Below are 12,314 nucleotides of genomic sequence, written 5' to 3' on the forward strand. Positions count from 1 at the left end.
TAACCCCACACCAAAGCAAATATGATAAATGGAATTAAATAAGGGAAGCAGATATTGGACATTGTCTTCAGCTTTTTCATTAGTCTGTTAAGTTTTTAACGTTGTGCTTAATACTAACATCAATATATAAACTTATCATATCAATAAGTGATATTCTATTCTATTCTTTATCTTTATTCTTCCTGTTATGTCTTTTACTCACTTCTGTTTTATATTTATTCCCAAAGTTGATAAGGTAATAAAACAACGCGTTGATGGTTATGAAGACATTACGTGTGATAATGTGATCGTTAGGTACATAACAAGACGTCCTCAATAGGAATATATCTGTCTGGTAGACTTGATCTTATACCCGAGAAAAAAAAATAAGTGAATAAAAAGGAACTAACATAATATAGACATAGATCATGACGTTAACCTTCTGTTGGAAAAAAAAATCTGTCAGTGGAAAAATCGAATTTAATAATGTGATACGATTGCCAATTACAGCAAGAAAAATGACAGAGTAAACCAATTAAGGAGAGATTAATGTTGTACTACCAATGGAGGAATGAAAGTAGACTAATGGGCTACTCTTGCATGTATGACGAAAAGTACATCTTACAGAAAGAATACATTAAAGAAATATATAGAACTATATGCACAGTTGTCAGAGAAACTAGAAGTTGAAAGAGATTCTTTTAAACTGTGAAGCGGATGATGCATGTATTGATGCTTCAACAGTCCAACATGCAGAGAAGAACGATAGACAAAGATGTAAATATTGATAGGACATTTAAAAAAAATTCACGCAATATGAAGTTGGTGATGATATAAGGTGTCCAGAAAAAGGAACATAGAATAAAGAAAACTGATTCAGATGAACAGTATAATCTCAAAATCTCAATAGTCAGTATTATTTGACCACGTGCTAAGGACTGTGAAACCAGATTAACAGGGTTTTTTAATCCAATTTACTGAAGGAGCTAATGCTGAGAACACGAAGCTAACAATGCACTGTTCACCTTTTGCATCTTTTTAACTCAGGAGCAAGTGCCAATGTGAAGAAGCAACTATCTTCCTGACAGACTCAACAAGAAACGCAGCTTCTCTGATTGATGGAACAACAATACACAACACCTTCCAGATTCCGGCAAATCAGAGCCTGAATCACAAACCTCTTATTAACATTAATCATTGAGTACGGAGATTGGAAGTTTGAAAACTACATTTATTGATGAGATATCTATGTGTTGTTTGAATGTGTTCAACTTACGACGACATGAAGTTACAAGGTCTACTAAACCATCAGGAGGAATCAATATTATATGCATTGGTGACCTCTTCAAGCTCCAACCGGTTATGGATCAATGGATTTTTTTCAGTTTTCCCCATATAGATGTGAATGGTCGTGCATCAAATGTCTGGATAGATCTCATCAAAATCTATGAACTAAGTAAAATTATGCGTCAAGCTGGAGATCATCACTTTGAAGAGGTTCTTAACAAACTCTGAGAAGGAAAGCACTAGGCCAATTATACTGAATTACTATTTTCGCGTGTCCTGAAGTCGAGTGATGACAGTGTGTATCCTGCTGATGCAACTCATATATTGTTCTATAACAGCATAGTAGAGACCACACACACACACACATATATATAGCACATCTTTCTATGACTATTACTCAGCAGAGAAAGTTGTATATGTAAGATTAAGGTATTGGGGATGTGTCAGATGACTTGGAACAAAAACATATCGTAGTAGCACTACTTTATCCTGCTATCAATTACTGATCCCGCTGGTGGATTTGTATCATTCGTACAATTGTCAGTAAGTTCAGGTTTTAATGTTTTAATTACCAGTGTGTCCTTAGAGTAAAGTGTCAGTTAAGTCAAGTTTTAATGTCATACCACAGGATGTCCATACAATCAGGTGTACGTAAAATCAAGTGATAATGTTATAGTCCTGGCGATCATACAATAAAGTGTTAGTAAAATCAGGTTTTAATGTTTTAATTACCAAAGTGTTTCATTAGAGTCAGGTGTCTATAAAGTCATGTTATAATTACAACAATTAAATGTTACCTTGGTGTCACACAATTTCCACACACACAGGTTATGAACATGTGTGTGTAATTTTGCAAAGTCATTAAGTAGTTAGTGCCCTTGGATTGCAATGTTGACGTGAGATTATGTGAATATATTTTTGCAGAACTTAAATGGTTATAACAAAATATGTTCCCTATAATTTTCCTTCTTTAAAAATAGATTAATAACAATTCATGCAAAAGAAGTTTTGTAGATGTATTGTACATATTGTACACATATACTATCTACCGTAAAGTTGCACTATCTTCTGTTGCTATGTATTAATTATTGCCTTAATCAATTCGTATCATTCGTGTACATATAAAGTAATTGATCAATACCGATAAAACTGCCGTATTGGTTGTATGCATACTTTTGCTATCAGTTGGTTTTATTCGACGCTAAATAACGTTGAGGTAAATGTAAGGCAATAAGTAACCGGTATGCCCATCATTTAGGATACAAATCATCACATGAACCTCGTAAAACGTCAGATAAATCTCTGATAGATTTTATCTATTCATTATTCAATGTTTCAGCAGCTGAACGTTTGCAGAATTTTGACGTTCTCTCACTAGCACCCAACGAATGGGCAAACACCTGAACTTATTTGATTTTTTTTAACTTAAATATGCCATTTCTTTAGGATCAGTAAAACGGACCAGATAACACTATTATATATTCTAATGATACACTAAGAAAGACAGGTTATGATTGTACTAAAGATAGGAAAATTCGATTAGCTTTCAAATCAAACAAATCATTCCCTTTCCTACTGATGAATTTACATATATTATTGTACTATATTTTAGTAAGAGTGTTCATCGAGGTAACCGCGCATTAAATTCGATTTGATTACCGTAAAGTTTCAAACCAAACAAGTTATCATTATGAAATTAGCCTCACACTGATGAATATTAAATCCGGCGCGCTGTGTATAATATTACCAGTAAAAACGTATATTTTAAACAGAAATAACTAAATACTGGAAATGTTTTAAATTACCTGAAATATTTAAAATATGAAAAATACTTTCGAAATAGGTCGAAACAATTATACTGATGATTCGACAACACCTTATTAAAATGTTTTCATGCTAAGAAAAAACAAATTTTAACTAATATTTAATTTTAACGAATATTTCCCAACCTAAAACTTCCATCCACATTATTTTCAGTTTTCCACTACTGGTTAAGTGAAGTGGAGATTTTATCGGTCAATCTTGTACATCGAAGTTGACTGTCAGTACATTTCTAAAACAAGCCTTTGTCTTTAAATATTTCTGCTGTCCAATGAATATCCTACCTTTGCCAGGTACACATTCGATGAGTCTTTGTTTGAAGTCATCTGATACAACTCCAATACCTTTATCTGTACATCGATATACAACTTTCTCTCCTGTGTAATTGTCAAAGGGTGATGTGCTATATGTCTTAACTATGTTGTTGTAGTACAATATACTAGTTGCATCAGCATGATACACACTGTCATCACTCGACTTCAGGACACGCGAAGAGAGTAATTCAGTATAATTTGCGTAGCGCTTTCCTTTTCAGAGTTTGTTAAGATCATCTTCAAAGTGACGATCTTCAGCATGAAACATGATCTTACCGAGTTCATAGATTCTGATGAGATCTATCCAGACATTTGATGCACGACCATTCACATCTGATTGGGAAAACTGAAAAATCAATTGGTCCATAACCGGTTAGAGCTTGAAGAGGTCACCAATGCATATAATATTGATTCCTCCTGATATTTCATTTTGATTAGCGGCAAATTGCATTTCATCAATCAAAAAGATTGTTCCTACTGTTGAACCAACGTATATCACTTGAATGCATTGTACTTTGACTCGCTCCGGTCTACTGAGCCCACAGAAATGCCGTATTTCACGTTGAGTATCAGATCGCGTAAATACCACTTATGCATAACCAAATCTGACAATACACCTATGATGTTAACTCATTTAGGTTGGTGCATTGGAATGTAAATTAATGTTACATGTACGACAGGCAATCTTCTCACACACGTGTGTATTTCAGCTAAGGCATTAAGGGGTGTCCTTGGATTACAGTGTTGACGTCGGATTACGTGAATACATTTTTGCTGAACTTGAATGATTTTGTCAAATTTTGTTCCCTATAACTTTCCTTTCTTAAGAAATTAGATTGATATCAATTCATGCAAAAGAAGTGATGTAGATGAATTGTACATATACTATCTACCGTAAGGTAGCACTATCTTCTGTAGCTATTTATTGATTATTACCCTGATTAATCCGTATCATTCGTGTATATATAAATTAATTTATCAATACCGATAACACTGTCGTAATAGTTAAATGCATATTTTTGCTATCAGTTGATTTTAGTCGACGCTAAAGAATGTTGAGGTGAATATAAGACCATTAGTAACCAGTATGCCCATCATTTATGACACAAATCGTCATATGGACCTTGTACACCGGCGGATAAATCTCTGATAGATTTTATCTATACATCATTCAATGTTTCAGTTCCAGAAAGTTTGCAGATTTTTGACGTTCTCTTACTAGCTGCCAACGAATGGTCAATCTAACAACTGAACTTATTTAATTTTCTTTTGACTTAAATAGGAGAGCATAATATTAAGTTTAAGGTTAAAGTTAATGTTTTCCTTAACCAACATAATGCTTTTCGAGTCAAGAATTCTCTCAGTGAAGGAAGATTTATGGACAGGGGCCTGCTGTTGGCAATTTCTGCTGCGGACGCGACTGCTGTACGTTGGTGCGTCACCGTGCAGGGGAAATGGCGCCAACGCCAATTTGTCTTAAGAATTTGTAGAATCACTCGTCTTAAATTTTCATTCATTATGAATCATGCTATCTTCACATCAAAAGCCTTATTTCAAGTCAGTGAAGAATCTAAAGGTCTACTTTTCATCAAAATCACCTAAAGAATGTTTGACATAATTTCTGTAACAACATACTATCTATGATTACAATGTAAACTGTCCGCGCGACATTGATTATGTTTCTGAGGTGACTTGTGTATACAGAGGAGACATATTAACTATTTTTGAAATGATTTTAAATGGCGGACAAAGGGTATGGTATTATGGTATGATCAATAGAAAAAAAACTTCACATTTAACTCCTTACCCTCTCCTTGTGGGTGACGTTGTCATTCCTAATTGATAAATACTGATGCATAAATGAAGTAGCAATATCTTCGATGAATTTATACATGAACGAACACAAAAATGCACCAACGATATGTCTTACCTTAGATATGCACTGGGTGGAAATTCCTTCCTTGTTGCTCTAGATAAAACGCCATTTCCAAAAAAACACCATTAAAATTGTTGATTGACAAAATGTAATTAGCCTTTTCGAGAACATTGCACCGGAAAAGGATTTGTCGCTGTGCATATATCTATATACGCACAATGTACAGATATCCGTTGTGACTGTTCATCTGATAATTATCAAAGATGTCTGACTATTAAGCGTAAATCCAGTTGTCAACAGGTATCCACGATTACTTTAGTTATCTACCTTCTGACACATATGTAGCTCATAGCCTTACTCCGTATTTCACGGCGATATATCCTGTTTTTTGTACTTTGACTCAACGTCCAACCTATTCGTTCTGTTGAAGTTTAGATTCTTTGATTTAGACACCAAAATTATACTTATTGTTATTGTACATAAATTCATGCGTACGAACTGGACTTCTTCACTATCAACTCTACGACATCTACAGCCTTACATTCAACAGGTTTTCGTCATATTTGGCGCTGTGACTCAAACTGCCGGTCAACGACGAAGGATCTTCCACCAGTATACGATCAACGATCCACAGCAAAAACACCAACTTACGACCATCATGCTTTGTGATTTGTCTGACGAGGTACCCTTTGAAGAGTGATTATGAATGATACTGTGTCTTTATTATTCATCATACTTTTCATCACGCTGATGTATGGAAATTAGGCATGAAGTAGTTATATTATAAGGAATAATCTACGTTTAATCCTTTTTTCATCTGAAACATCAACATATTTATTTACAAGGAACTCTGTGAACATTATTTCTCATCATCTATCTCCAGCCTTATAGTGTGCGAGGAATCAACAGAAAAGATGGCAGTACATCAGATTCGGGCCTTCCATTATCTTTCATCCGTTGTTATAATTGTAATCACACAGTATACTTGTTAACTGTTTGATGGAATTACCATGTTATGACATTTCCATTGGATATCGGACACCTGGTGTGGACATTTTGAATTCTTAAAATTGTACTGTTTATTTGTTTATGTTTAGGTTCATGGTAACGTATTTCATCATTAATTGATTCTATTGAGGTCATTTTGATACTTAATTTGTTAAATTTGATAGAAAATAATTATTTTACTGTTGACCCTTCTAGCTCCTGGACTATTCATTTACTATCATTTAAACATAACCGTACAGTACAAGCACTATGTTTGTTTATTTCATTTTATTGTTTTACATTATATACTAAAGCACATGACAAAAGTACCAACATACAAAATTAAGATACAGAATTAAAATACAAGCACTATCAAATATCCATTGACAAACTTTTCAAACTATTTTACACATTACTCCACATGAATAAGATGAGAGGCTGAGTCTGCATACTGCACCACATCTATCTGTCCAGCTCTGAATCTGTCCTCCAGTCATTGTAACTGGGAATCCAACTGGCGGTATTTCCTTCGCTTTGATCTTGGTTTTCCTCCTGCATTGATTTGATTGGTTGCCTGCTCTTTCTGAAGCATCTGTACAAGAGCATACATGTTGGGATGGGGTCTTCTGCAGAACTTGTTAAGGCGGCTGTGCCATCTCTCTACATAGTTTGTTGTTCTTGCTCCGTCATTGTCAAAATGGTTGAATTCTGCGCGATCAGTCTCCACCAAGGTCTCTGTGACATAGTCAGTGAATCGGATGACTCCTGGTCGGTCGTCATCCAGGTCTTCCACTGTTGCAAACCACACATCCTCGACTTGGTGCACGGGTACTAACGGTAGCACTGCTGCAAGTCTTATTCATCTCTTGATGTCCTTCTCCTCTCTGTAGGGAATAGCCAAACCGCACGCCCGAGTTTTCTGCCATATACACTTGTGTAATGATAAAAACATCCTCCCAGGGTAACCACTTCAACATCTAGCATCACTATCTCTGGTGCTAACACTAGCTGAACCCTCTGTTGAATGACATCCTTAATTAAACTAAACATCCTTCGATATGTCAGTTCTGAGTTGTTGGGGAGAAGACAAAACACTAGCGGAAACATCTGTCCATGAACACTAGAATAAAATGTGAAGAACATACCCGGGCACGAACAGAAAGTCCCATCTCCATAAATGTTTGTTGCTGCACACAAATTGTACATGTTATCATCCGTAGTAAATATTAGAGTACGATTACCACCATGATCTGTATCATCACACAACAAGAAACGGTCTCCGGCTAATGTCCACTCATCCTGACGGTTTATGTCCTGCTGAGTTGCTGGTAATTTGGGTAACACTTTAGCACGGCTGCAAAGATGATTTCACACTTTCAAATGTAGGGATGCTCTCAATAACACTAACTACATAATCATTACACTCTCTGTCAAGTTAACTACCAAGAGACTCGTCAAATATGGACGGAATTGGGTTAACCTCCTCCCGTCATCTTTTTTTCACATCGACGATAAATGCTGCAGCAGTTATTCTAACAATAGCCGACCGATGTGTATGGTCTCGCCTGAATAAAACTTGCACATGATCAATGGTCGTAATCCTGGAACCACACTGACGATCAACACACCTCCAATAACACCTCTGGCCATGATGAGATTTCACTGAATATTTGTACCCTGCATGAACAAGAAAAAATCCACCCCGGTTATTATCCAGAAAATCAAAATGTAGCTGAGCATAAGCCATGTTGAAACTGTGTCAGGATTTAGAAATCAACTGCCTTACATAGACTATCTAATGGCTTAGACTGAACAATTTCTAATTAATTATCAAATTATCTAAGCTTTGATTAGTATTCATATTTTCACACTGCAGGACTTTGATAAATATTCACTAACATTTTCATTATTTTATTATTAACTAATAAGGCTTAAAATATTATGAAATATGAAACTTAATTATTTTAATTATGGTCATTTAAGAATAAAATATTTACACTTAAAACAATTTAATGCCCAAATTCTACATATAAACAGTCCAATTCTGCCCGATCCTGTTAATCGTCTTTCGGTCTTGTACAACACGAACAGATATGAGTGTTATATGCAATATGTCTTCATTTTTCCTTAAAACTGTTCATCATGTTTAACATATGATTGTATTAATGCAAAATCAGTTTATTAAAATGATTAAAACGGCACTATTCTACCCCAATTCTGCCCGATTCTGTAAATCGTCGAACCTGTCTGCGTTTCCATTTGTGCAAGTCATAAGTACCAGGGCACCTGTTAGAATCTGATGTACTATTGTAAACTTGTGCTTTTGTTCCTTTTCGTTACTTAGGTGTGATGCTGTTTTTTTGTATCAATAATAATGAAGCTCAATTGCATTGAAACATTCGAAATTTATTTTAATCTCTGTCGTTTTTATCTTCAATCTAACATCTATGACCAATGACTCTAAATCTTTGTGAAGGGAGGTAATCAAAAATTGAGGACAGATAACTGGAGAATGATAACCCGCAGAATGGCATATTCGTACGTATAGTCCGCATCCCCTTTTGAAACGACAGTTTTGGCTGAAAAATGCGTGCACTATACTTGCTCACGTTGTGACGATCAGTACTACATTTCATTTCTGTGATATCCATGCATGAGATACATGCCCACTTGTTTTGTTAAATACGTTTGACATTTGTGACATTGAAAATCAGTCGCTGCACTCTAGATAGCTCTGCATGCTTTCTTCACCTCAGGCATATTGGTTAATCAGCAGATATCTAAAGATAAAAGAATGCCACATCTGAGGAAAATCAACTACACAAACAAAACAGTTCATTTGTTTATTCATTTCATTGTTCCACAAGATCAGCAATATCATTTTGGATATAAAAGCTCATTATGCAATAAATGAATCGTTTCCACAATATAATGTAAAAGTGTCATCCAACGGAACGCTGACATTGACTTATCTCCCTGAAATTCAATTTACAAGCAATCTGTCTCAGCATTTCCTTTCTGGGTTATCCTCCCAAGAAATGCATGGAGAGTTAAAACAATATATTGTCAGACAAAAGACCCTATGTGATTAAGTGGAATAAACACTCTACAAATGAACGATTTGAAGCCATGATTATGTTTACGTATAAACCTGGTCTATATTTTTAATTAGCCTTGACACACACATCAGCACTTTCTACTTGGCTGCACATTCACAGTGTCAAAAATTTTAATAATGGACAGTCAGTTAAGTTAATTGATATCAATTAATGCCTTTTCAACTCAAAATGCAGAAGTCTTACAAGTTTTTAAAACCCTCAAAAACAACAACCTGTACAATAACTGGTGTCTCTGTAACACAGGTATCTTTTAACACAGTTTACATGTATGGTAATCACATATTTAGTGAACAGCACAAGACAGAAAAGGTTGCACTGTGCAGTTACTAAAACACAAAAAGTCACACTTAAAAATTTATTTACAGGCAATACTTTCCACATAAAATATGTTAAAACATGACTGTTTACCAACAGAAAACACTATCCGAAATTTTGAGACAAGATATAAATTTCAGTTACACCACTTGGCTAGGTTAAAGTAGAAGGTTGGAACAACCCCTTAATTCAGTCCATCCTCCTCTCTAAGTTAGGTGTAGATATTTTGTAAAACAGGGTATAACACAGAAGTAACATTTCAATCCTTACAACTGTAAAGAAGACTTCACCTCATGGCTCAATTCCCAGTAATAATCTCCTTTAAATGGAAGAGATAATTTGACAATTTCAGTATCAGAGTTACTGCCCCTGTTCTTATCTTGGTTTATTATGCAGTCTGTGACCATGGCAACATTGATAAAAAGTGAGTTCGATGACTGAAATTATAGAGTTTGGTTTTCTAATTAATTACAACTTTTATAAATATGGAATGTTGAAAATGATGCAAGTTATTTGAAAAGGCAGTTCATATGTGGAGAAAAAGTTCTGACAAAACAACATGATGGTGCTATACTATCTTAAGTATTGAACACTACACTGGCCAAGAGAATCAAAAATTGTCATTCAATAACCATTTAACACCAAGTTCTGAATACTTATAAATGGAAAAAATATTTAGCGTATATGGTTTCATCTTTCCAATTTGGAATTTAGTGTTCAAAATTTTTTTAATACACACATAGCTCCAGACATGTGATAACATTACAATGTTACAGGCATGCAATGATTTGATTTGGATTTAATGTTATTGGACAGACACGGGAATTAAACTGATTACAATTCATATAATAAAAGCATGAACGTCTTGTCTTAACTTGTCATCAGTCAATATATCTTGTATGTTTTAATCACTTTAAAGCACTTGTTGCACCTTTGTGTGTGTAAACACACATGAAATGTATATGTAAAAGATAAAATACTGTGGAAGTGTGTTCGATTCCCAATATTTTCATTTCTAACTGATACCTGCAGACTGGAGTCTTCTCTGGACAGAAGGCAGTTCCTACAACAGTTCCATGAGAGTTTTCATCATCAAATAAGCCCCCTGCCTCCAGTGTTGCTAAAATAAAGTATTAATGTTTGCCCCAACCCCAACATAAACGTTAAGCAACATGATTTGGAGAGGACTTGTGAACCCCATTTAGGTTACTAATTTAAAATCGGTAACTCTGTAAAATGAAGAATGGGGCTTATTTTCTAATAAGAGCTTATAAAGGGATAGTTATATTTAGACAGTTGGACGATCTCTGGGTTTGATAATTAAATGCATAATAAAAAATCAATATATGCAACATCTTGCTGATAACAAAATTTATTTGCATAAAAAGATAAGAATGGCTTGACCACGGAACACCGACAGCACTGAGGGTTTAGAGATTTTCTAAACTGAGGGTTTCAGAGATTTTCTAAACTGAGGGTTTAGAGATTTTCTAAACTGAGGGTTTCAGAGATTTTCTAAACTGGGGTTTAGAGATTTTCTAAACTGAGGGTTTAGAGACTTTCTAAACTGGGGTTCCAGAGATTTTCTAAACTGAGGGTTTCAGAGATTTCTAAACTGGGGTTTTAGAGATTTTCTAAACTGAGGGTTTAGAGATTTTGCAATTAAATATCACTACACTACCATAGGCCTGTTTTTAGTCTATAAATAACTTTGTATACTAACAAAAAAAATTGGACTATGATAAAGAAATCTAATAAAGCTTGAAGTCAAATGGTTTGATCTGAAGAAAATTCTTGAAGGAAAATATATTATAACACAGGATGGTGAAGACTCTCAAAGGTCTACATGTAGTCCTCCACATTTAAAATGTCAAACCGATATACAAATACACTGAATATACTATTTCTGAAATTCTATCATCATGTGCTTTATTACCACACAACTTTCATACATTGGGTTAACAGAATATTGAAAATAGCACTAAAGAGACAAAACAGACCAGAAAGCTCACATACTGATAATTCCAATCTAAAAAAATCCTATCTATAGAAAGAAGTGTGATGATCTAAAATAACAGTAACACCAGTAATAATAAAGGGAGATAACTTGTTAGAATTGACCTTAACATTAAAATGATTTCTAAATAGTTTGAGTAATGTTTAAAACTAGAAATTATACACCAGTGTTCTATAACAACATAATTATAAGAATTCAAATCTTGACAGAATTTTTCTACTTCCGAGTTTTCTACTTTAGTTTTCTTTAATATATTACACATCTTATAAACAGGCATTGAGGAATAAATATTCAACTAATGAACAGAGTGGAAAAATTTCAATGAAACAATTTAATTTCAAATGATTTGTTTAGCATATTAATCCACAAACTCCTATAAACATATTATATAAAAGTAGTCCTAAGTTTTGGTAGGTATCTTGAATATGGTTTACTCATGGAATCAACAGGAAACCTAGTAAATATGAGGTAAGTTCATGTACCTCCTATTGAATACGAGGTAAGTTCATGTACCTCCTAGTGAATACAAAGTAAGTTTATGCACCTACTAGTATATACAAGGTGTGTGTTTCTCTGAATCATTCATCAATATAATATTA

Source organism: Ylistrum balloti, unplaced genomic scaffold (assembly GCF_031769215.1).
Source record: "Ylistrum balloti isolate Yb309-2 unplaced genomic scaffold, AGI_CSIRO_Ybal_v1 Utg371076, whole genome shotgun sequence".
NCBI lineage: Eukaryota > Metazoa > Mollusca > Bivalvia > Pectinida > Pectinidae > Ylistrum > Ylistrum balloti.